This window comes from Petaurus breviceps, unplaced genomic scaffold (genome assembly GCF_028583685.1).
Source record: "Petaurus breviceps papuanus isolate PSGF00001 unplaced genomic scaffold, PetGlider_PUasm1.0 90743, whole genome shotgun sequence".
In the NCBI taxonomy this organism is placed as follows: Eukaryota; Metazoa; Chordata; class Mammalia; order Diprotodontia; family Petauridae; genus Petaurus; species Petaurus breviceps.
In genome coordinates this window covers 14,745,394-14,771,663 of record NW_027187332.1, presented here as the reverse complement: position 1 = coordinate 14,771,663, position 26,270 = coordinate 14,745,394, and the positions used below count along the sequence as shown (strand labels likewise).

Below are 26,270 nucleotides of genomic sequence, written 5' to 3'. Positions count from 1 at the left end.
TATTGAAAAAACATTCTGAAAAGGGTTCATAGTCTTCACCAGGCTGCCAAAAAGGTCCGTGACACAAGAAAAGATTAAGTACCTCTTTATGTGGTAAGATTTAAAGATATAGCAAGTATATTTTATTGGGGTGTGATGAAGGGAGAGAGGGATAAAGGGTTATATTTCCTATAATGCTTAGGGCCAAGAGAACTACCAGGAATCTGCTTTTCATTTCATCTACTCCCTAAAAATGCAGGATACTAAAGTTATTGTGTTAGTGTTTGCAGAAGCTAGATGATGAATTTGAGAGAGAGTACATGATGTTTGTGTCCTGTTCATCAATCCCGTCTAAGAGGTTGTGCCTGTGTTATATTTGGAAAGGCTTCTCTAGAGGGTGATGATGAGAAGGGTAGCACTTACGCAACAGGTGTACAATGTTGAACTGACCCACTTGAGTAAGGCGTTGGTATGGTTACACATATCACTGACCAAGGAGCTAGGAGAGTTCTGGTCGGGAAAATAGAGGCTATACCAGTACAAGGAGAGAGGTTAGAAGTGGCTAAATACCGCATAGTTTTAAGATATTTCCTGGATTGTAAGCTGAAGATAGTTGGATCAAGACAAGCAGAGGGGCTGGAGGTCAGAGGGCAAAGTGACCTGCCTTAGGAATAACATTTGTAAATCACGGCCAAAGAAGTCAAGATATTTTCTGCTACATTAGGAGAATTGTGATCAAGGTTGAAATAATTATCAGTGGAAAATGACATGCTAAACCAAGGGGAGCACTATAGGATAATAAGTTAAATGCTATAAATGAGGCTCATAGGAATATGAATAAGCAGCATATTAAGAAATTACTGTTTGAAAAAATGTTAGTTTCTCAGAAGATGCTAAAAATTTAGCATTAAATTGTTTTCTCTGTTACATTTGCAGCTGTAAATGTAAAAATTATTTTAACTAAAATTACTTTTATCAGGTATCACAAGCCAAGAAGGATTAACCTCATGAATGTGATTTTGGTGTAAAAATCTTGGCCCTGCAACTGATCTTAATAAAATCAAACATTTCTCCCTTTGCAAAACCTTGTGAAACTTAAGAACTTTACAAAACAAGAATTTATAGCTCTAAATCAGGGAAAACAAAAACTACACAACCAAAGCAAGGAATTTATTTTGCTTGGATATGTATATTAGTTACAAAGATTTCATTTTTCTTATTTTTCAATTGGAGGAAGGGAGATGTTAAGAAGAGAAAATAAATGCTTGTTAATTAAAAAAATTATCTCAGCTCTTAAATGTTTATGGTAAACTAAGAAAATATATATTTGTCAAAATTTTCATCTGTCATTTATGTCTTGCCTTGTCTATATGTAAACAGTTTGATGGTTAAAAGGGGGGTAGAAAAAGAACTTTTTTTCTATTAAAAACTAAACAATGTGAGAAAAACAATGTCAAGGACACAAAATGAGAAGAGACATTGTTGAGTACTTAAAGTTGCTGGGGATTATTGGGCCTCAACTCATTTGCTTTTATAGATATTACAAGACATAAGAGGGTCAAACAAGACAGACAGAGAGAGAGAGACAGACAGATAGAGAGACATAGAGAGACAGAGACAGAAAGAGAGAGACAGAGACAGAGAGAGAGACAGAGAAAGGGACAGAGAGAGAGAGAGAGACAGAGAGAGAGAGAGACAGAGAGAGAGAGAGACAGAGAGAGACAGAGAGAGAGAGAGACAGAGAGAGAGAGAGAGAGAGAGAGAGAGAGAGAGAGAGAGAGAGAGAGAGATTGTAACTATTTAGAGGCTAAGGTATGATGTTTAAAAGGAGTATAGATTTTATAGGGGAAATTTAGTGAGTTGTTTCCTTTTAAGTGAATGGTGAGCCACCGAGTAATAAATGGCTCTGATTTAAGCCCTAAAAGATACAGAAAATAAGAGGTTCAGGCTGAGTCAAATTAAAATTAAACATCCAGGAGCAGGAGCAGGAAATGTAGTGTTGTAGAAGGAGCAGTCAGCTAACAGAAGGCTTCAGCAACATGATTCCAGATTGTTAGGAGAGAGGCTCAATCTCATGAGATAAGAGCTTTCATTTTCCAAATATTGCTCTTCAATGCCCTCTAGAGTTTAGGAGGGGTAAAACCTCACAGAAATACTTCATGGCTCTTCACTTTTCTCTCTGTTTTGAGAAAAGCCATAAGAAGAAAATTACCACTGTTTTCCTGTATAAGAAACTACCTAGGAAACTGTATATAAGAAATAGCCTTGCTCAGAATGTTACCCTGAGATGTTTGCTGTTAGCTCTGATCTAACTAAACAATGCAGCATCACAGTGATTGAAAAGCTTATTGGTCTGGGCAGACAGGGTTGGGAAACCTGAACCCTCGAGGTTCTCAAGTGTGACCCTTTGACTGAGTCCAGGTTTTACATAACAAATTCTTTTATTAAGGACATTTGTTTTGTGAAGTTTGGACTCAGTCAAAAGGCTGCATCCAAGGACCTAGAAGGCCACATGTGGCCTTGAGACCCACAAGTTCACCACCTCTGGCTGAGCTATAGTGCCAGTTTGATAAGATTTGCAGTTCTCTGGCTTAAAGAGAATTAAATTAAGAGTTAAAACATTCTAAATGCCATTTAAGGGTGATTACAAGTTGAAAGATAATAAGATGTTTATAAAGTTGTAAACACTATGCCTATTTGAGAATGAAAGTGAAAAGATAGCTGAATAGTGATGAAAACCAGAAAACAAAGAGTTAAAAGAAAAGTGGCTCCATGTGGCACGGATGTTCCTGAATAGACAAATGGCATTAGGACTTGAAAGCTAGAGTTATGAGTTAACAAAGTCATCCTGAGCACCTGGGTTTTATCCATCATGTGTTTCCCTGCCAAGTTCTTATAGTATGTTCCTACTTTTACCAGAAAATGTGTCAGTTGTGATGTATTTTATTATTCAAGTACTTGTTTCTGAATACCTGTGGTGTTATCATTTCTTTTGCTTTTTGATAAATAAATAATTATAATTAAAATCCAGAAGTGGCATTAATATGAGTGGCTAGCTCATATAAATGGAAATGCATTGGTAAGAGTTTAAGAGCTAAGGGGTGATTGGAGAGAGTGTATTTCCCCTCAACATAGGTGCCTCTAGAACCCTGAGATAATTTGAATATACTCACAGGGTAGTGGTCTATCTCTGGAAACCAAAGTCTATCAGTGTGAGAGCAGGTAAAAGTGAGTGAACCAGCCTAGAGAGTGAATAGGGGTCCACATGATGAAATAAGAGTTATGGGGCCCCAAGTGTTGGAATCACATCCCATAAGAGCAAGCAGGTCTATCATAGTCCTCTTCTTACTATAGTATGAAAATTATAAGACCTCTTCATATTGCAGCCAGTATAATAACCAATAGTAGTTACCCTCATTATTGCCCTCTACCCAAGGACCAAGGGATGGAAAAAGGAAGAAATCTCTCAGTAGAGGCTTCCAAAGAGCCCACTTCTCAAATATGAGATAGAGGGGACATAGCTAGAGAGCATTTTATCTGAAGTAAATCTTAGGATGGGTTAGTAATTTGTAAAATAAATATGAGTTTGATATAAGGGCCAAAAAAATTGATGTGATCTCTGCATTTTGAGATGAATTATGGGAATCATGGTGCCTAGGACTAGAACTAGGATTAGATGACTACTCTGGTTTGCCCTTGACAGACCACTTCTGCTTTATTGTGTTAAGTCGAGTGCCACATTTTAAAAAGACATTAATCAACTGGAATGCATAGAGTGAATAGTAACCAGGATGAAGAAGAGCTTCGGGTTCATTATATGAGAACCAGTAGAATAAACTAGGAAAATTTAGCCTGGAGAAGAGAGGATTTAGGCTGTGTTCTTGGATTTTGATAGCTGTACTGTGGAAGTACAGCTAGTCTTGTTCTTATTTTACAAAGAGGGCAGTGATAGGAGAAATTGGTGGAAGCTGAACACAGGAAAATTCAAGCCTGATTTAAAGAAAAGCTTCCTGATATTTAGAAAATGATTCAAAAGTGGAAGATCTGCCTTGTGAAATGGAAGGTTCTCCCACACTCTAGGTTCTTGCATGTTTTAAGGATCCCTCATATTCCAACCTCCTATTACATAAAAAAAACCTCCTCTGTGCCTTATTCTGAATTCTGCAAAATGAATCTGCACATAAAGTTGTAAGTCTCAGGCAACTGACTGTATTCAGGCTGTAGTATTGTTTCTGGATGGTCTACTGATACAAAAGTCTATGTAAATTCAGTTTTAGGCAGATCAAGAAACCTTGAGTCTGTTAAAAAATGAACTAATCTAGAGTAAGAAGACCTCAGGTACTGCAACTTTTTTGAGTCTTCTAAATTTGCCTGCTGACCCATCCATCTATCTCATCAGCCTTGAGAGTGGCAACACAGAAAATCACCATGGCACAAATTTCCAAACCTTTTTCTCTAACCTCTAAGACAATCAACTAAAGGAGTGTTTTTCAATTGCCATTCTACCCTCTAAGCAAACCATATGAGGAAGTTACTCCTTCAAATGCCTTTTTACTCATTTAAGACAATCACTTGAAAGAGAGATTACTTAAATCCTAGATAAAGGATTGCTGCATCATTTGAAGTCCAAAGATTGCTCCCTCTTAAGAACCAAAAGAAATCCTTATTAGCAAGTAAAAACATAAACTTACATTATTCTAATATTTATAAATAATTGTTCTTCTCATCTATCTACCCATCTATAGGTGTGTGTGTGTGTGTGTGTGTAATTTAAATTTGGTTAAGGTGTGTTTTTTTCCATTCCCCCTTTAATAAATTATCCTAGTTTTTATAAATACTTCTGCTCATATATCTACATCTCTATGATATATGTGTATGTGCATGAATTTCAGTGTGAATATATCTATATGTGTGTGTCTGTATATTATATACATATACATATATTTAATTTATCTATGAGGTATTACTTTCTTTCCTCCCCCCCTTACTTTTGGCAGTGCAAATAATCCACCTTCTTCCCTTGTAAGAAAACACGTTTGCTTCTTTTTCTATTTTTTAATAAAGTGTATTTTGGGGGTTTTTTTTGTAGAGCAGTATGAGAAAATAAATCTGTAAGCTTCTCTGGCTTAGAGAGCAAAAACATGTTTTACTAAAATGTGTAATTACTAAAAATAATAACAATAAACAGATACCCTAGCTCAGACCTACACAACTTGACAGTAGGTAGGGGCCAAAATTAAAATGGGTTAAACTTCTTTGGGCTTGCAGATAGGTTTTTGGTGGGTTACTTTCCAAGTAAAGGTATAATTAATGCTTAAACTATTTTGCAAATAAGGCATATTTTAAAAAGGGAAATTTCACTTAATATCAATTAATTATACTAAAGGTTTTTATTTATCATGAAATCATACTGGTTTTAAAAATTACTTTGCTAAGTGTTACAAGTTTTAAAACATTTTTTAGGTTTTCTTACTGTTTATATTTAATAATGACCTAAAACATGGCAAAAAGATCTGACTCTCACTCCCTTCAGACTAGAGACAGACTGTCAATGGTTGGTTGCCATGGGTCATGTGACAAATAGGAGGGAGTGAGCAGTGGCAACCCACCCATCAAGTTACATGACAGACACAATAGTGACTAATAGAAGGTAGGTTAAGCAGGGCATGGACAAACTACTCATTGCAACTTTACTTATTTTACATCTTCATTTTTCATGGGTCTCCTGCAATCCCTTGGCAGGCCACAAGCAGTCCATGATCCATGGGATATATGTTGTGCAGGTCTGCACTAGCTAATCTGTATGTATACGTATATATACACATACATAAATTTACACACACACATATATGTAAACATATATTATGTTTACATTACTTTCTTTGTATCCTAATGCTTATCTAAATAACTCAGTGATATCTCAAAAATTTTAGGGCTGTTCAATCTTTTCCAGCCTTAATGGGCTAGAAAGCCCTTAGTTAAGTTGCTCTTCAGAGAAAAACATATACTCCTACCCCATATTTACAAGTTAGAATCTCTTCAAAGTCCTGGGCTAAAGGTCTTTAAAAGTAAATATATTTAATAAAACTAAATTTTAAATTTGCCATTCCACTTTCTGATCCCAAAATGATATAGATATTCAAAGTAGAAAAAAAATTGGGAAGCATGTCATTTGGGGGGAGCAAAATCCTTCTCTCCACATAAGGAAAGACCAAAAGTCTTGACGTATTCTTTGCAGACCTGCTTCCCAGATGCTGGTGCTTAAACCAGTGATAGTAGCAGTAGACCTTAACTCATAAGTTCCCCTGCTGCAAGCCTAGGGGAATAGGCTTCAAAAATTAAATAACTGCAGAGGGTCTATAAGTAATATATCAGTCCATTTAAAAACAAAGACCAGTTGACTATACCCATAAATATCATTCTCATAAATATGGCTTCAGATATGTAAATTTCAAACATGATTTATCTTTCATTTCACTGGTTTGTCCACTTAGCACAAAAGTCACCCACTTAGGATTCTTTACTCACTTGACAATCACTGGGTTTGTGTACTCTGACTTCCCAAAATATGGGCAATAAAGCTCAGTCCAGACTAGACTCAGTACTTATATAATTGTGGAAAGCAAAGGTGATCAGATAAATATGAACCCTTTGATTGTGGATAGCTACACATGCTAAAAAGCAGACTTGAAAACCTAGGATGGATTATTGGTACTGTTGAGCAGAATTTTCAAACTATGATTGCCCCCTTGTTACCATACCCATTAGAAATGCCAGTCTACAGCGCTGGACCATTACCATATAATCCAGATTGCTCAGAATCAAAGACCACGGCACCCTTAAGAACCAGTTTTGTATGGAATAATCAGAAGGAAGTACATATTCCCTTTTTAACAAGAGACATTGTATTATGGCAACAATCCATTTGTTGTCTTTTAGAAGGACCCAGTGACCATCATTATAAGAAAATTATGACTATTATAAGGAGCAATAACCCTACTTGGAAGGATGTCAGTGAGTTATTAGATGCCCTTCCCATAAAGGCTGAGAAGGCAAAGGTCCTGTCCTGTGCTGTAAAGTTAGAAGATAGACATAACAGGACCACATGACCCAGAATGGCTCCCAGTTGCAGCTATAATAATGAAAGACACTAGGAAACATTCAATGCTCCAGATGCAAGAAAATGCAAAATGCAAAAACAATGCTCCAGAGCAAGCCGCACAATACCTGATAAATTGAGAGAAGTTCCATGACACTACTCAAAATTTAGTTGAACATCCTGATGCTTTCTATATTTGTTTGTTGCTGTTGCCCAGAAATTTGCTCAGTTAGATCCAGAAAAAAAGCAATTGTTTCAGCTTATGGTAATCAATTGGCAGCAGACATTCCTGATTACTTTCACAAATTCTGCCTTGGCTAGAGTGGGAAAACTATTAATAAACTCAGGAGAATTGAATCATATGTGCTTGATGGATGGAAGGAGAAGGAACTTGGGAAAGAGAAAGAAAATAAGGTTAAGGAAATGAAGATTTTGGCAGCTGCCATGAAAGGGGACAATGTGGGAGAGAGATGAAAGATCAGAAAGGGGGATTTAGAATGGGGGGAGGAATGCTTTTACTGTAAATCAGAGGGGCTTTTCAAGAGGGATTGACAAGAAACTGAACAGAAAAAGGCCTTCAGCAAAGGTTAATATCCTCTAGGTTATCCAAAGAGGGACCTGAAGAATCAGCTGCTACATGAACCACCACCCAGATACATCCAACAATGCTAGATTTGTAAACTAAACTAGCCCTTCTGTGATTATAATGACCAGCCTTGAATCCAGAGAAGAGATAAAGAAGTGCAGTATCTTCCTTTCATTGCATCACCAGAGACTATGGTTGTGAAATGTTGCCTACACTGTCAGGCCCATCAGATATAGGTGCCGCTGCAGCTAAGATAAACTTTCTTTGTTCCAAAGGAAAACTAACTACAGTGGAATCAAATTGGGAGTTAGGAGTGGAGAGTGATAGGTGATATTCATAAAAACAAAAGACATCAATAAAATTAGTTTAAAAAATTTAAGTAGAGAGAAATAAAGTAAAAGTACCTAACCTAGTTTCCTCCTCCTGGAATGTAAACATTGCTTTATCTGCTTGATCTTTTCATCCAATATAGACTTGTTTACCTTTCTTAAATTTCCTTTGATGATTTACATATCAAAAGCCTTGCTCTTTCCTGATTTCTTCAGTAGGAAAGATTTCAGTTCCTTCATTCTGCTGAAATTCCAATATTTTCCATTGATGTCAAACCTAAACTTTGGAGTATATGTTATTTTGGGGGTGCAAAGTAATTTCCTTTACTTTTCAGTAGATTCCAACTTTTTTATTACATTTCTACTAGTTGACATATAGTTTTGTTCCATTCAGACTGTTTTCACTTGATAAATGAAGGGCCTCATCCTGACTGCAAACAAGATTTTAAGGTTTAATGTTGAAGCTCTGGAATTTGGTAAGTACATTTTTGGTTGAGATCAGTCAGTCAACAAGCTTTACTTAAGTGCTAACCAGGTGCCAATGTTGTGATAAATGGTGAGAAAAAAAAGAAAGGCAAAGACTCAGTCCCTGACCTCAAAGAAGGAGTTCACAGTCTAACAGGGAGACAATAAAAAAATAACTATATATAAAGAAAAAATTGAAGATAACCATCAGAGGGAAGGTACAATCAGCAGTAGGGTAAGGAGGGACCAAAAGGGCCACCTGCAGAAACTGGGATGTGAGTAGAGTGCTGAAGAAAGTCAGGGAAACCAGATGGAGTTGAGGAGGAGGAATATTGCAGTCATGAGGGACAGTCAGTGAAAAGGCACTATGCAAAGAGAGGTAGAGGATTATATTTTAAGAATAACAAAAATCTCATTTTCACTGAGTCATAAAGTATGTGGACAGAGGTAAAATGTAAGAAGATAAGAAAGGTAGAAAGAGGCCAGATTGGTGGTGGGATTAGGGAAGGCTATACAAGTCAAACAGAGGACTTTATATTTGATCCTGGAGTTTTCTAGAAGCCACTGGAGCATTTTTGAGCAGGGAGGTGATTGGTCAGACCTATACTTTAGGAAGATCATTTTAGCAGCTGATAGAGAATGAATTAGAATGAAGAGAAAATTGAGGCAAAGATATCAACCAAGAAGATATTGCAAGAGCCTAGAGATGGAGTAATCACATCCTGCACTAGGGTAGCAGCTATGTGAATAGAGAAATGGGAACATATATGAGAGATGCTATAAAGGGATAAATATCAAGACTTGGCAAAAGATTGGATCAAGTGGGGTGAATTGCAAATAAAAACCCAAGGATAACACCAAGTTTGCAAGCCTAGGTGGTTAGAAAGATGATTCTCTCAACAACTTTAGGGAATTTTAGACATGTGGGATTGTTTAGGGGAAAAAATAATGAGTTCTGTTTGGGGCTGTAGCAGCAAGCACCCCAGCATCCCCAGGGTGGCTGCCAACACAGGTTCTTAGATCTGCTTTTCTAAAGGAAAGCAAATCAAAATGGGTTAACAAGCTTACTTTAATCAATCAAACATATATCATTTACCTAGTTCAGGGGGAAAAGGCCAGCACCCCAAACTTCTGAATATACAGAGGTTACAAGCATAAGTTACAAGAACATTTCAGCAGACAGGCTTCTAAACTGTCCAACCATTACATACATCCATACCAAATCACAGTTACCAGAGAGGGAAGCATCAACATCTGGGTTTTTCAAAGCCAGGGGGCTCTCAACAACTGCTGCCCAAAGTCTCATCTGGTCAAATCACACACTTCTCAAAGTGAGCCCCAAAGCAAAGCCTCCCATCAGGGCTTATATAGCCTTCTCCTGGCTCAGAGAATGTAACAACCTTCTTGACCCACTGCCCAATCACAAAGTATCTCCTGAGAAACAAGCCTCCCACTACAGGCTCCAGTGCACTTAAGCCTAGGGGCAGGGAAGATCTTAAAAATTTACATTCCCATTACATTTGGCCCCAAGATCTTTCATGACCATAGCATAGTCAATTTACTTTTAAATTAGCACCAAACATATCTTAGGTCACATTTGCAAGATACATAACTGAAGTTACCAAAGTGGCCACTGGGCCTTAAACAAACACAAAGTACATGGCATTATCTTCACCTCAATGCAAAACAATAGTCTAAATAAAGTTCTCTTGGGAGGAAGGAGGTGTCCTTCCCCTCACACTGCTCCAGCCCCTGCTTCCAAGTCCAGAGAGGCAGGCAGACAACAAAACCAATAGGGTGGGGTCCTTGGGGGTCCATGGCCCTTTACCCCACCCACCACAGACCCACCAAAGACCATCTTCCCCCTGGGTTCCAAACTGCGGGATGCAGCAAGGAAACACATTCAGTGCCCCTGCTTTGCCCCACAGTCCTTATCTTGTCCTGTGGCTGAATTCTGAACTCTGGGTTCCTTCTCCTCCTGCAGGTGGCAGCTTCTCCTGGCTTCTGCCCAGGTCCCAATAAAGGCAGCTCACCCTTCCTGATCTCAGCTCAGGGAAGTCAGCATGCAGGCCATTCTTTTCTCCTAGTCCATGTCTCCACAGAGTCACAGCTACCACGACTGGGAAACAATCATCCCAGCCCCCATACTTTCCTTTTACTCTGCAGATCCCCTCCTCATCACCATTTTGTAGCAGCAAGCACCCCAGCATCCCCAGGGTGGCTGCCAACACATGTTCTTAGATCTGCTTTTCTAAAGGAAAGCAACTCAAAATGGGTTAACAAGCTTACTTTAATCAATCAAACATATATCATTTACCTAGTTCAGAGGGAAAAGGTCAACACCCCAAACTTCAGAATATACAGAGGTTACAAGCATAAGTTACAAGAACATTTCATCAGACAGGCTTCTAAACTGTCTAACCGTTACATACATCCATACCAAATTACAGTTACCAGAGAGGGAAGCATCAACATCTGGGTTTTTCAAAGCCAGGGGGCTCTCAACAACTGCTGCCCAAAGTCTCATCTGGTCAAATCACACAACACTTCTCAAAGTGAGCCCCAAAGCAAAGCCTCCCATCAGGGCTTATATAGCCTTTTCCTAGCTCAGAGAATGTAACAACCTTCTTGACCCACTGCCCAATCACAAAGTATCTCCTAAGAAACAAGCCTCCCACTACAAGCTCCAGTGCACTTAAGCCTAGGGGCAGGGAAGATCTTAAAAATTTACATTCCCATTACAGGGGCACATTGAGTTTTGACATGACTGCAGGATACCCAGTTCAAGATGTCCAAGAGACAGTTGGTGATGGGAGACTGGAACTCCAGAAAAAGGGGTCACAGGACAAGGCAGGGTTCTTTAGAAGGGAGAGTGAGGGAAAAGGGAAAAGTAGGGTATAGAAATAGATTTATGGGAATGGGAGGATAGAGGATGGATCCTTGGAGGGGAGTAGGCAAGTAATAGGAGGGCAAGGAAGTGGGTAAAAGTAAAGTAGAGGAGACAGGAGGGATAGGAGACAAGAGATATGTACAAACATAAAAACAAGATGAGGAGTAGAATTTGTTAGGTAAAGTATATTTCTATATATGTATGTATGTATATATATATATATGTATATGTGTGTATATATCTATAACTATGGAGAAACATATCAAAACTTAATTTCAATAAAAAAAACTGGGGGTAGGGAGAGGAGGAGAAAAAAAAGAACAATGTAAAAAAATACAAGTAGAGAACAAAAAAACTTACAAGGAAGCAAAGAAAAGATGGATAGTTCTTAACACAATGTGTAGTATTTATCATATAGATTTTCTTGAAATGAAAATTTGTTGTTATGTATTCTTCATTATTGCTCTTTAAGAAAACATACCTCTGTTTCTACATTGCCACTGGATAAATTATAATGGAAAGAAGGGGAGGGATGACCAGTGGAGGGAAGGGAAGGGAAGAGTGAATAAACTAAGCAATTTAAGCAATTCTTATGCTCTACTATGCATGACATGCTTTTTTTTCCTTTCTTACTTTGTATTTATGTTCCAATATTTAAGTTTATGACATGTTTTTGTCTCTTTTCTCTATTCTCTATTTGTGTTTGAATCTAAAATAAATTTTTTTAAAAAGAAGTCATCTAATCTAATCCTTTCATTTTACAGATGAAGAAACTAAGACCCCAGAGAAGTTAAGGCACTTGCCTAAGTTACAAATGGAGTAAGTGGTAGAGTCAAAATTTTAATTCACCTCCTTAGACTCCAAATCCAGTGATCTTTCTACTGTACCAAATTGCCTCTCTGAGACTTTTTTTCATTTGTTCAATCTCTCTGCTGGATTGTGGGGTTTTTTGGTGGGTTTGTCTCCTAGGCATTTCTTTCCTCTCTCCTTTTCCTAAAAATTCTTTTACTTCTTCCGCCGGCAGCGCCTTGGCTGCCGCCACTTCCAAGATAGTGACGTCTCTGGGCTCCAACACCTACAACAGGCCGAATTGGGAGGATGCGGACTTCCCTATTCTGTGTCAGACATGCCTTGGAGAAAACCCCTACGTCCGGATGACCAAAGAAAAGTGTGGAAAAGAATGCAAAATTTGAGCCGAGACGTTCACAGTGTTCCGCTGGTGTCCCGCATGCTGGTGTCCGCATGCGTTTTAAGAAGACTGAAATGTGCCAAACCTGCAGCAAGCTAAAAAATGTATGTCAGACCTGGCTTTTGAACCTACCTATTCAGGTCTGTGATGCAGGACTATCCTTTAAGGATGACATGCCTAAGTCTGATGTGAACAAAGAGTACTACACCCAGAATGTTGAGCGAGAGATTTCTACCTTATGAAACTCGTCCAGTTGGTGTTCTTGGGACAAGACATGCTGTGACAAGACATACAAGTAACATGGGGCTCAAATTGGCTCGGACGACCCCTTACTACAAACGGAATCGTCCTCACATTTTTCCTTCTAGGTGAAAGGAGAATGTAAAAGAGGGGAGGAGTGTCTGTACAGAAATGAGAAGCCTACAGACCCTGATGATCCTCTTGCTGATCAGAATATCAGATAGATACTAAGGAATTAATGATCCTGTGGCAGATAAGCTGCTACAATGGGCTTCCACAGTGCGTCGCCTGGACCCTCCAGATGATAAGACTATTACTACTCTCTACGTTGGTGGCTTGGGAGATAGAATTAGTGAGACAGATCTCAGAAATCACTTGTACCAGTTTGGTGAGATCTGAACGATCAGTTGTACAGAGGCAGCAGTGCGCTTTCATCCAGTTTGCTACAAGGCAAGCTGCAGAGATGGCTGCCGAGAAGTCGTTCAACAAGCTGATTGTGAATGGGCGCAGGCTTAATGTGAAATGGGGAATATCTCAGGCAGCCAGAGGAAAAGAAAAGGAAAAAGAAGGAACCACAGACTCTGGAATTAAGCTGGAACCTGTCCGAGGACTTCCTGGAGCTCTTCCACCTCCTCCAGCAGCTGAAGAAGAAGCCTCTGCCAATTATTTTAATCTCCCTCCCAGTGGTCCTCCAGCAGTGGTTAATATTGCCCTGCCCCCTCCTGGTGGGATTGCACCTCATCCCCACCAGGTTTTGGACCACACATGTTCCACCCAATGGGACCACCACCTCCCTTCATGCGAGCTCCAGGACCCATCCACTATCCTTTTCAGGATCCCCAGAGGATGGGGGCTCATGCAGGAAAGCACAGCAGTCCTTAACATCCTGCTACAGTGGTTGGGCTCTAAGGAGGAAAGGCGCTTTAGAAATGTAATAAATCTTGGAGTAAATATTTTTTTCCTTTGTAAGTTTCCATGGTAGCATATAACATGCTAAGATATGGGCAGACAGAGAGCTGGAACTGAATTCCTGAACACGGGGCAGGTGGAGGAGCCCTGATAAACTGATAGTAACAGATACGGTCATTAATGTAACAATGCCCTTTGCTTCTTAACCATACAGGAGAAAAGAGGGTCAGGGTGAGTGTGGAGCTTCTGGGAACCTTAAGGAGATTTGTAATTCTAATTGTATGTATTTCTTTGTGTGTTTGGGTTTTGACAAACTTTGACCTGGGGTGAAAGCAAACATTTGACCATATTTTTAGAATAACTCTTTTGCTAGCCTTTTGCTAGTCATTAAGGAGAGTCATTAAGTATTATTTCCCTATTACTCAAGGTCAAACTTTGAAAATTAAACACCCCTAGATACTTTCTTTCCTCTTTTATCCTCCTCTTTCTAAAGGAACCTCTTCCAACAGAACAAAATCAGCTTCTCAGTCTTAAGAAAACTGCTTATGGATGCTCTACCATCCAAGGTGACTGATCTCTTCACAAAACCTTGGGGCCTGCATTGGAAACTGATGCCTCCTCTCATGAGGGAGATGTTAATCTTTTTAACTATAAAACAAACAGACCTTTTATTTTGTTTGTATGGGTGAGCTGTGACTTATGGGAAGGGTCTTTGTTTAACTTGCAGCTTCATGTGTTTCTAATTTTCTGCTGCTTCATAGGAGGCTGTCTATTACTTTTCTCATTATAGAAATGTTGCTTGAATGTAACTGAATTGTAGTCAAGTGAAAAAGATAAAGGAAATGAGACTTGTTTTAAATTTTAGAATTTTTTTTAAAAAGCAATTAAAACGGGCCAGTTTTCCCCAAAAAATTCTTTTACTTATTTGGTGCATATGTTTTTCAGTGGGGGAGGAGAGCTTGGTTTAGTTACAACTACTCATTCAGTCACTGTGCTGGAATACCAAATCCATATTAAAACTTTTGTAATATGTTATTTGGTTAAGTTTCTTGATATTGTTTTGACACAATAGACACTTCCCCAAAACTGCCAAATAAATCCCTTGCAAATAATATTCCCTAAAAATCCATTTGTTTATCAATTATTAAGAGTAAGGAGGGTAGTATTCTTTAACTTTGATAGTATTCGATAAGCATTGGCTTTTATTTGACCAGAATTGTCCTGCTTCTCCATATTGCTTCTCCATATTCTCCTTTATTCATATTGTTTTAGTTATTGCACATGTTGGGGTTTTTTTTATTCTGCATCATTTTATATAAAGCTCTCCCATGTTTCTCTGAATTTTTTCATATCCATCATTTCTTATATTCCATTATATTCACATAATATAATCTCTCTGGCCATTCCCAAATCATTGGGCACTTATTTTATTTCAAGATTTTGAAATACCATCTTTTTTAGCACCAATATTCTTCCAGTGATATTATATGGCTATGATTCATGCAACACCACGGTATTTAAAGAATCAAAAATACAAGTAACCCAAACAGAAATAGACACTTAATGTGGCCATAAGTAAACATAGCACACTATCAGTGATAACTTATGTTCAAGAAGAAGAATAAAGCAAATCTATGTTTGGAAAAGGAAGTGGCTTAGAGTCATACAGTGAAGGTGAATGTAAGGTACACTGTATCTTTAAGGCAATTAATTCCTTGTTATATAAAGAATAGTTAATGATGAGAAGCACATATCTCTAGAAGAAGAAATGTTCATTAAATATCAGAGGCTGTATAATATTGCCACAGTCATTGCCAAAAATTTTGATACTTAATATGAGTAGAAAAGATTCATTTTAATATAAACTGCTAAAATTACAAAAGAGAAATGATCTGTAGTGTAGAAGTGATCTGTAATGTAAAAAATCTATTTGTCAACAATATTGAATATTTCTTTTCTTATGTGAGAAGAATTTGATGTTATAAAGCAATAGAGAAAGATCTTTTATTTATTTAAAAACTAGCAAAATATGATTTTAAAGAAACATAATTTCAAAAGTACCAAAGAGGTGGGGAGTCATGTTGAAGACTCCAGAGCAGGGCATGCTTATGTACATATGCATATTTTTTTTATTTAAGGGTAAAATTAAAATAAGAAATAAAAATATTTGGAGATTAAGTTATGATTTTAAAAGAACTATTGGTGGGACAGGAGAAATTTGGAGAGTTGTGACTTTTTAAGTAAAAGGCAAATCAGAGGGGCAGCCAGGTGGCACAGTGAGTAAGAGCACCTGCCCCAGAGTTGGGATGACCTGGGATCGAATCCGGGCTCTGATACTTAGCACCTCACCCAGAAATAACTGGTCGTGTAACCTTGAGCAAGTTATTTAACCCCAATTGCTTAAAAAAAAAAAGGCAAATCAGGAGGTTCTCATGCAAGCCATCAAACGAAATAGCAAAAGGAAGAAAACAATGCATCCTGTGATTCCAGCAACAAGAAAAGAGCAACCTGAGAAGAACTGAATAAATGTCAAGAGTGCTGAAAAGCTGTTCTGCTGGAACTGTGGAAGTCAGAAGCAATCAACTGAGAGACTTCTGCTAAGGGAATACTGATTGGTTAGAGAGAATTAACATCCAGTAAATTCTACTGACAACTAGCTCCCTTCAGCACCACCTAGAGTTGGAAAAAGGTGAAGTTTGGCTTATGAGCTTATTGTTCTCTGCTGACACCTCTCTGACTTGAGAAGGAAAAGCTGAGGGGGTTTTGTTGTATCCTGGTGAGCTGAGCTCTAACCACTTAAAGAGTGAACCTGAGCTGTGCTGCTGTGAGTTCTGACTAGACAGCACAGTGGCCAAGTGAGTAAATAACTGTCAATTATATAACTATATATAGTTATATAAATATATATATAAACCAGTTATATATATATATAACTGGATTATATAACCCTATTTCATAAAGCAGGCAGTTGTCTGGCTTTAAAGAAAAATGACTATTCACATTAAGAGCTAACTTTTCTAAGTGCCTTTTTAAGGGTGGTATTTAATAGAAAGATGTTTAAAGATTATGTTTTGAGTAGAGATTTCCCCAGATAAAGAGTAGGAATGATTGAGAGTCAAGTAGTAAGCGAAGAAGCAGTTTCATGTGCTACAGATGTTCCTGAATAAACCAATAATATTGAAGCCTGCAGTATAGAGTTGTGTTACCATGAGCACATAAATATCTCCCCCTCATGTGTTTCCCTGTCCTGTCCATTTATTTGTGTCTGTGTCCACTCTTCATCATAGTTAATTTTTTTCAGTATCAGAAATCTTCATTATTTTATTTCTTAAGTAAAGTCTGGGATACAGAAAGTGTCACTATATATTTGACTTTTTAGCCACAGGCTGTCCCTTCCCAAATCCATATTACATTCCTTGAAAAGTGAATGGAGGTTAAGTAACCCAGAAGTATTAGGGAACAGAGGAAGGTGAGTAGATTGGCAGAAGGGTATGATCTCAGGGCAGCTAGGTGGTACAGTGAATAGAGCACTGGCCCTGGAGTCATCAGGACCTGAGTTCAAATTTTTAAAAAGGTCGTTCTTTGTCTCATTTCTTATTAAGCCTTAATCACTGAATGGGTACTGCCTCAGTCAAACTGAGACCTGTTAAAGACCTGAGCATGAAAAGACCAAGGTCCCCCACAGCATCCTGGGTCATCTCCAGTTGTTCTGATCCATATCTGGCCACAGGACCCAGATGGCTCAGGAGGAGAAAGTGAGGCTGGTGACTTTGTACTCACTTAAATGATAAACTCCAATTCACTTGCATGTCATGGCATCACCTCCCTGGGGTCATGGTCTTCTTCGAGAAGGAAGGACAAACAGCAAGTGATGGGACAACAGCTACATGGTAGGAGAAAACATGGATGGACTGTTATCTGCACCATTAGAAGGAGTACTCACTTAAATAAGATATCTATTTAAGTACAGAAGTTTCCAATACTAAAAAGTAGTAGAAGTAGAAATGCCAAAAGACCCAAGGAAAAAAGAAACATTCTGCTTATTTTCTATTGTAGTATAGCTTTCCTCAGCAGGTTTATGCTGACTTACAAGGAACACTACAGCAGGAAATGGGAGTTAATAAAATAAATGTCTATAAGGTCTTCCCTATTGTTTCAAGGATCTGTGCTCTCAAGAAGCAAGTACTGGGGTACAATCAATTTATGCATGGTACAAATCAGCTCCTGCTTTCCAAGAGCTTACACCCTAAATAGGGGAAGATAATATATAAATGGAAGTAAAAAAGCAGAAAGGTGAGTGGGGGAGAGGTCATTGACTATGAACATGAAAGAGAAATTGAGAAGAGTGAAGCCAGGTGGGATTTGAAGAGATGTGACTTGAACTACCTTCTTAAACAGAGGTTCTGGGAAGAGAGGTGTCTGCCCTCCGATTTCTTGACTTGCAGGGCTGGCATTGTCTTTTCTGCAGAAATCCTGATGTTAGCTTCTATGGATATTCTTAGTTCTTATCATTGTAGATTGCCCTCTATAGAATATTAATCAGATACCTGGAATTTGACAGCACTAACAGTCCTTAGTTATCAACTGAGGAGTATCCTCTTGGTGAATTCTCTGCCACAAATCTCTAATTCCAAAAAGGTCTCTCCCTCTGCTGCTTGATAACTCCCTACCCTGCTATTTACTAATGTGTGCTTAAAGAATGCAAAAAAGTATTTTCCAGTCTACCTAAAAGTTGAAGTGCTTTCTAGGGACCAAAACAGATAATAATTTGAGAATTTACCTGATGTATGTAATAAGTCAAATACAGAAAGTTCTTGGGTGATCACATTCCGAAGACACAGAAATAGTGATTCCTCTGTCAAACATACAAATTTCATGTTATCTAAGCAAAGGCAAGTCCCAAAGGAAAATCCACTCCTGGTAGGTAACTAGATGGCACAGTTGATACCATCCTAGGCAAGGAGTTTAGAAAGTCATAAGTTCAAGTCCAGCCTCAGATAGTTACTAACAACCAAAATAAGTCACTTTATTTCTGTCTGCCTCAGTTGAGTTTCCTCAACTATAAAATGGAGATAATAATAGCACCTACCTCCCAGGATTGTTTTGAGGATCAAATGGGATAATATTTGTAAAACAGAACAGTGGCAGGTACATAATAGGTACTGTATCAATGTTAATTGTTATTAGTTATTGTACATATATAGAGGTTTGCCTTGGCAAGGAGCTAGAGATTGTGTCAGTTGTCCAAGAACCATCCTAGAAATCTAAGTACCAAGTGTCATAAAAGGGTATTAAGTATGTTAAAAATCACACAGCCTTTAAATCATTTATGAAACATTGATAATCAGTGTTCATGCCTTTTTTTTCTTCTTCCATTATTGTCCTATGGAAATTATGTCTTGTTTTCCTCTGCAGAAATCTCTCACATTAGGGGCAGCTAGGTGGCACAGTAATAGAGCACTGTCCCTGGAGTCAGGAGGACCTGAGTTCAAATCCAGCCTCAGACACTTAACATACACACACACACACACACACACACACACACACACACACACAAAAACTGTGTGACCTTGGGCAAGTCACTTAACCCCAATTGCCCCTCCAAAAAAAAAGAAATCTATCACATCTGAACCCTTCTTCCTACTCACACAACCACCACCTTAGTTAAGGCCCTCATAATCTCTCACCTGGATTATTGCAATGATCTCCTAATTAGTCTTCCTACCTTGTCTCTGCACTCCAATTTATCCCTTATTCAGCTGCCAAAGTTAATTTCCTTAAGGGCAGATATGACCAAATCTCTCCCCTACTCAATAAATTCTAATGGTTCCCTTTTGTTTCTAATGTAAATAAAATTAGATAAAATTTGTAAAGCTCTTAGCACAGTATCTGGCACTTAATAGATGCTTAATAAATTCTTATTCTATTCCATAATTTAAAATACTCTTTTTAGCTTTTCAAGACCTTCAAAACCTAATCCCAACCTGTCTTTCCAGACACATTATATTTGCATGACATCCTTCCAAGTATCTAGGGTCCAACCAAATCAGCCAGCTTTCTGCTCCTTATATAATGCTTTACCTCTTCTTCATGTCTTTGAACTAATCATCTCCCATGCCTGAAATTCTTTCTCTTGTCACCTATTCCTTTTAGGTCCCCTCACCTCCTTTAAGACACAGCTCAATATAAGCTTCCATATAAGACCATTACTGATTCTTCAATTGCTAATGTCCTTCCTAACTACAGTACCTTGTATTTAAATGTATTGCATGTATTTTGTATTTATCCTATGTAAGTCTTTGCCTATGTAATAGAGAAGTGGCTAATGATCCCAGTCCCTAGGAGCATTTAGAGTGTGCTATGGATGTAGTTGCCCTTATCCCATAACTGGTTCTAGTCTGCTACCTTCGTAGTGGACAGTAGCCTCTTTAATTCAATACAGCTGAGGAACCTGCCTTTGAAATACCTTCCAAATGCATTATTAGTTGGCCTCTTCTTCATCTCTTGGTTTTGATCTTTTTGTATGTAGTGGAACCAATGCTATCTAGAAAATACTTTAAGTATGAATCCATTTTCCCCAGAGACCGAGGTGGCATGGGATGGGGAGGGGGGTTGCACCATAAGATGCTGGATGAAGAAGGTGTTTGTATGCCTGTTCTTGCTATATCTTTGAAATAAATATCAGTTTGTAAAAGTTTTTTTAAAGGTCAGAACCAAAAGAAGAGGCACTGGTACTCATAAAATACTTGTACAACTGGAGAAAGGCCTCCAGTGCATTGAATGAATTCTCTATGGACAACTTAGACAAGAGGGTATGGGCTAGATTATGGTCTTCACTGGTGGGAAGCGTATCTGGGTCTCTGAGATCATTGATCCAATGAAATATTCAAGTACATAATTCAGATATGTACTTAATTGGGTCATCAAAAATATTTGTAGTAGGGGAGGCTAGGTGGATCAGTGAATAGAGCACCAGTCCTTGAGTTAGGAGGACCTGAGTTCAAATCTGGCCTCAGACAATTTTCATTACTAGTTGTGTGACCTTGAGCAAGTCGCTTAACTCCAATCGGCCTGCCCTACCCCCTCCAAAAAAAGTAAAAAATAAATTGTAGTAGACTATATTCTACACTGATAATTTTAATCAAATGTATATTGAGTTGGAAATGTAAGAAGGATTTTTTTTTAAGAATCCAAACTTGTACTTTGAGACAAGATAGATGGCACTTAAAAAAAAAAGCAAAACTACTGCTCATCTGCCCATGATTTAAGTATAGTATTGCCTGGAGGTGGAAGTATATTTAGAAGAATTTTTCTATGAACTTTTCTCAACTGGAAAGAAAACTTGCACAGTTACGTGAGTGTAGGGAATTAAACTAAATAATGGAACTTGGATCTTTGGGCCTAGTAAGTGAGATCTAGAACACCTACAGAGCAATATTTCAACACGCCATTTCAGCAACAGGGTTGTCTTTGGGCTGTGAAAATTGAAGTTTTATTATTTAAGATACTGATACAACTATAACTATATTTTCACTTGCCACCATCACTTTCATTAAATACATATGGCTCACATTGTAAGTCAAAAAACTCAATATGATTTATGCTGTTACATACTTGGCTCATATTACAAAGCACTCAGTCACTTTTTTCATAGATCCAAATGAAAAAAGTTATTATCATCAATTCTCATTCATACAACTCTAATTTGACTAATTTAAAATTTACTGTAATTATTTTTACCATTTTTTCCCCTGAAACCTATTCTTAAAGTACAGTTTTGTTCCCAAAATACATAGCTGTGGAATCCCCATGCCATATGTTTACTCAATTGGTGTTATGCAAAATCATTGACTCATTACCTTTGCATAGTTACTCACAACTTCAGTGCATGCTATTTTCATAATTGAGATACTGTATTTGCTTTTGTTTTAAGATAATCTTAAAACTCTAGAAAATCTTAAATATTAAATACTTATATTGTGAGGACTGGCCCATTGCTAGGCTCTAGCTAACATAAGTGATTCTGTGTTTGATCACTGATTGGCTCACCTCTGTACTGGAAAATTTCTATATATACAACAACTGACTTAGTCAGCTATATTTAGGGTTAGGAATGCAAGGTTAGGAAACTTCATCTAATCCAGGTGTGTAAGCTAAGCAAATGTTATTAATCATATGTGATTAATGATGTAGTCCAGACCACCCATTAATTGACTGCTCCTAAGGTCCCCATCCCACTTAGCCCCAGTGAATTTTTTTTGTAGATAGTATTTTATTTTTTTCCAATTACATGTAAAGATAGTTTTCAAAATTTGTTTTTATAAGATTTTAAATTCCAAATTTTTCTCCCTTCCTTGCTCCCCTATCCACACTCCAAGAGAACAAGCAATTTGATATAGGTTATACATGTACAATTGCGTTAAACATATTTTCACATTAGTCATGCTGTAAAAAAAAGAAACAGAACAAAAGAGAAAAACCACAAAAACAAAAAAAAGGTAAAATTATAAGATGGTAGAGTAAGCAATATATCACCTAACTCTACCACATTCACCTCCAAACACCATAAAATAGTGCACCAAAACAAATCCTGGAACAGCAGGATCAGCAAAAAGATGAGGTGAAACAATATTTTAGCCTAAGAAACTTGAAAGGTCATCAAGAAAGGTCTCTCTCACATGGATAAAAAGGGACCACAGTCCAGGACAGGAAGCATCCCAGAAAGCCAGCAACAAGCCCTACCTCAGCAAACCAGTGGAAGATCCTGAGCCCCAGTGTGGTGGAGCAGGCAAATGCCAACACCAGGATTCCCCATGTGCTTCAGCATAGCCAGGGGAATGGAAAGACTCCAGCTCCAGAGAACTACCACATATGTCAGCATAGCCCCAAGCAAATAGGCAGCCTCCAGTAGCCAAACAGCAGCTTCCAGTGGGCAATCATTCTTCAGCAGCCAGACCACCACATGCTTCAGTGTAGTCCCAGGAAAACAGGTTCATGTCAACCTTATGGGTACCGAAGCAAAGAGGCAGTCTCTTGAGCTGGGCACCCCACCCCCACATGCTTCAGCATAGCCCTGGATAAACAGGCAGTCTCCAGCAGCCAAACCACCATGTGCTTCAATGAAGCCCGAGGAAAACATAGAAACACCCTCACCAGCCACAACACACACCAGAAACCAGCACTAGGTCCACACCTTAGCACCAGGTAAGCTATCAGACCCCTATATCCTCCAGGAGCACCAGTCACACCCCCAACCCATCCCCTCAGCACAGCACCAGAGATGAGGATCTCCTGTGCAACATCATATTCTTTCATTAAGGGCTACATCAGTGCAGCACCAGGTAAACAGACAGGGCCTACAGTCCTTGGCACAAGAAGCCTGAGACAATGCCCTGGGAGCAGAGCTAAAATTTAAAAGAAGGGTGAAATGTCAAAAAAGATGAGCAAAAGAAAAATAGACTCTGACCATGGAAAGTTACTATGGTGACAGGGAAGATCAAGACACAAACTCAAAAGAGGACAGCAGTGTTAAAATACTTATGGGCAAAACCTCAAAGAAAAATGGGAAGTGGTCTCAAACCCAGAAAGAACTCATTAAAGAGCTCAAAAAGGAGCTTAAAATCATATAAAAAGGGAGAAGACAAATAGGTAAGAGAAATGAGAGTGAAGCAAGAGAATTATGAAAAAAAGAATCAACAGCTTGGAAAAAGAAAACAACTGCTTAAAACGTAGAATTGGTCCAATGATAAAAGAGATACAAAAATACACTGAAGAAAACAACTCCTTTAAAAGTACAATTGACCAAATGGAAAAGGAAATACAAAAACTAAATGAGGAAAAAAACTTAAAATATTAGAATTGAATAAGTGGAAGCTAATGACTCTATGAGACGTTAACAATCAATCAAACAGATTCAAAAGAATGAAAAAATAGAAGAAAATGTAAACTGCCTCATGGGAAAAACAACTGACACTGAAAATAAATTCAGGAGAGGCAATGTCAGAGTCATTGGACTACTTGAAAGCCATAATCAAAAGGATGACCTGGACAGCATCTTTCAAGATATTATCAAGGAAAACTGCCCTGATGTCCTGGAAACAGTGCAAAATAGGCATTGAAAGAATTCTCTGATGACCTCCAGAAAGAGATCCCAAAATAAAAACTTCAAGGAACATTATATCCAAATTTCAGAACTATCAGGTCAAGGAAAAAATGTCAAGTGGCCAGAAAGAAACAATTCAAATAGCAGGGAGTCACAATCAGGATTACACAGGATTTAGTAGCTGTAACATTAAAAGATTGAAGGTCTTGTAACCTGATATTCTGGAAGGCAAGAGAGCTGGGTTTACAACCAAGAATCACCTGGCAAAATTAAGCATAATACTTCAAGGGAGAAAAAGTGGTCATTCAATGGATAGAAGAAATTTCAAGCTTTCATAAGAAGGCCAGAACTGAACCAAAAAAATTGATCTCCTCGAAAATCAAGACCCAAGAGAAGCCTAAAAAAGTAAAAAGGGGAAAGAAAACATAAAGGATTCAATGGAGCTGAACTGGTTACATCCTTACATGGGAAGATGGTACTTGTAATTCTTAAAAATTTTACCCCACCTCAGCAAACCAATGGAAGATTCTGAGCCCCGGTGTTGTGGAGCAGGCAAATGCCAATAACTGGTAGTACAACTAGAAGAAATATACATAGATAGTGGGTATCAGTAGAAAGTAAACTTGAGGAAATTACATTAAAAATAACTAAGGAAAGAGAAAGAGAAGTGCACTGGGTACAGTAGAATGGGATAAATTATTTCACATGAAGAAGCATGAAAAACTAGTGGAGGGAAAGATGGGAGGGTAGATGATGGGCATCACTTGTACCTTAATCTCATCAGTATTGGCTCAAAGAGGAAGTAATATACACAATCTGTTGAATATAGAAATCCATCTTACCTGAAAGGAAATTGGGAGGGAAGGAAATTAGGTAAAGTGTGGCATAGGGAGGAGTGGTAACTCATAGGAGAGAGGGATTATGAGAGATGGGGGGAAGTGATAGACAGAAGCAAAACTATCAAAATCCTATCAAGGAGGAAAAGGGTGAAAGGAGGAAAAATAGGATGATGGGAAATACACAGTAATCCTAACTACTAATGTGAATGGGATGAACTGTCCCATAAAATAGAAGAAATGGTAGAGTGGGTCAAAAACATCCTCATTTCTCAAATATATAGAGAACTGTGTCTAATTTATAAGAATACAAGCCACTGCTCAATAAATGATTGAAGGATATAAGCAGAAGTTTTCAGGTTTCTATAGTCATATGAAAAAGTGCTCTAAATCACTATTGATTGTAGCAATGAAATTAAAATAACTCAGACATACCACCTCACACCTATGAGATTGGGTAATATGATGAAAAAAAAGGAAAATGATAACTGTTGGAGATGATGTGGGAAAATTGGGACACTAATACACTGTTGGTAGAGTTGTAAATTGATCTAACAGGTGGAAAACAATTTAGGAATATGCCCAAAGGGAAATCAAATTGTGCATACCCTTTGATCCAGCAATATCACTACCAGTCTGTATCCCAAGAGATCATAAAAAAGGGGAAAAGACCTACAGCCTTTTAATGATGGTAAAATATTGGAAATTGATGCCCATCTAGGGAATGGCTGAACAAGCTGTGGTATATGAATGTAATGAAATACTGTTGTACAATAAGAAATGATAAACAGGCAGATTTCAGAAAAATCTGGAATTCACTGATGCAAGATGAAGTGAGTAGAACCAAGAAAATATTGTACATAATATTAGCAACACTGATGATCAACAATGATGACTTAGCTTTCCTCAGGAACACAATGATCCAGGACAAGTACCAAAGACTCATAAAGGAAAATGTGATACACATCCAGATAAATAACTGACAGACTTTAAATGCAGATCAAACATACTTTCCCCACTTTATTCTTTTTCATGGCTTTTAAAAAATCTGTTTCTTCTTTTATAACTGTGATTAATATGGAAATATGTTTTACATGATAGCACATGTATAACCTATTTCAAATTGCCGACTATTTTGAAAGAGAGGAGAGGAGAGAGGGAGTGAAAAAAATTTGGAACTCAAAATCTTGTAAAAATCAATGTTGTGATCTTTTCATCAAGAAAGCATGAAGTCGGGGCGGCCAGGTGGCTCAGCAAGTAAGAGCACTGGCTCCAGCGTCGGGATGACCTGGGGATCAAATCCGGGCTCAGACACTTATTACCCACCCAGAAACACCTTGCCGTATAACCTTGAGCAAGTTACTTAATCCCAATTGCTTAGGGGCCTCCAGGTGGCTCAGCGAGTAAGAACACCGGCTCCAGTATCAGGATGATCTGGATCAAATCCAGTCACAGATACTCAGCACTACACCCAGAAATAACTGGCTGTGTAACCTTGAGCAAGTTACTTAACCCTGATTGCTTAAAAAAAAAAAAAAAAGAAAGCATGAAGTTGAAAATGGTGGCATAGAAGCAGGAAGACTCCCTGCACTCCCCCCATAACCACCTCAAATACCTATAAAAAATGATTCTAAACAAACTTTAGA

General features: G+C 38.1%; 1 pseudogene; it reads left to right on the top strand.

Moving 5' to 3' along the window:
- The first annotated feature begins 450 nt into the window (after positions 1-450).
- LOC138145726 (pre-mRNA-splicing factor RBM22-like) lies at positions 451-14,896 on the top strand (annotated as a pseudogene).
- The last annotated feature ends 11,374 nt before the right edge of the window (positions 14,897-26,270 follow it).